Consider the following 1,218-nt stretch of genomic DNA (forward strand, 5'->3'; position numbering starts at 1 on the left):
TCGGCAACCTGCAGCACGCTGGGCAGTATTATATGGCCCCTAGCACGTCATCAGAACCCTCACCCCTCCTTCGTCAGTTCCTATCTGAAGGCTGACAGCCAGTTTTGCCCTCAAATGCAGTTAGAAGGGAGAAAAAAAAAAAAAAAACAGAGAATTGATCGCTTCCAGTTTGCATTGTCTCCAGTCTTCACACTTAGCCAGGTCATTGTCAATTATTGTCAAATATTATTGTTGAATAGCTGATTTCTTTCTCCCTGCCTGCAACCCCCCACCCCCTTTCAACCGATTTGCCGTCCGGCCTTCCGCCGTGTCTTTATGCAACTCGGCCCTCAAAAGGTTGCCGACCTCTGGTCTACACATATGCGCCGAGTTAATCTGATGTCGCTGACGTCCAGGACACGCAGGCATAATCATTTTTCGTGAAAGTACTGAAGAGGCCATACGCCAGCACAGTCGCTGCGGGAACAGCGAACTCTGCGTGCGCGAATGGAGTCCGAGCAGAGGAAGCGCCGTGGCTCGCTCACCAGGGCATGGCTCCGTTGGCAGTGGCGTGTGCGGTGCTCACGAGTTCAGCTCACTGGGCCAGCTTTATAAGGGACAGCGCCAAAGGGGCCCGTGACTGCTGGTTCCCGTGGCGGCCAGGAAGTCGGAGCGCGGGCGCGTAACGTCGCCGCATGGAACGGCGCCGTTCTGTTCAAGCGCCGCTCGGCTGCACGCGCCCGCTGACGCGTGGAGGACGCCCGCACGCTTCGACCACTTTTACACTGACCGCGGCCAAGCGCATGCGTCGCCGTTTTCCTCTTTTGTAGTTGACGATGCTCTTCATTCTGACGACTCGATTACGGTCCGCTGCTTGCGGCACAACCTCCTGCAGCTTGTCGTGTACAGTGTCACTTTTAAGAGCACCGCTCCACGATGCAGCGATTCGAAACACTGAGCCATCAGTGGTGTCTGATAAAGGGAGAGATATAGACAGATATAGACAGTTATAGCGAGGCAGAGGGGTTGTTTGTCATGAATGACCAGGCTATTAGAAGAGAGGACATAAGGGACAACACTAACCATTTTATCTGTTCAGTGTTTGTTCAGTCCACGGTCTGAAACGCAATTTTACGTGTAAAATTTATCGCGGCGCAGCTATGCAAGCATGCGACAGCTCGGAAAACGCACGCGCAACGCCGTGCAGCCTTGGTTATAGTTGGAATAACCCCACCCCTA

This window comes from Haemaphysalis longicornis, unplaced genomic scaffold (genome assembly GCF_048455015.1).
Source record: "Haemaphysalis longicornis isolate Haplotype H1 unplaced genomic scaffold, Haemaphysalis longicornis Haplotype H1 scaffold_1, whole genome shotgun sequence".
Classification (NCBI taxonomy): Eukaryota; Metazoa; Arthropoda; class Arachnida; order Ixodida; family Ixodidae; genus Haemaphysalis; species Haemaphysalis longicornis.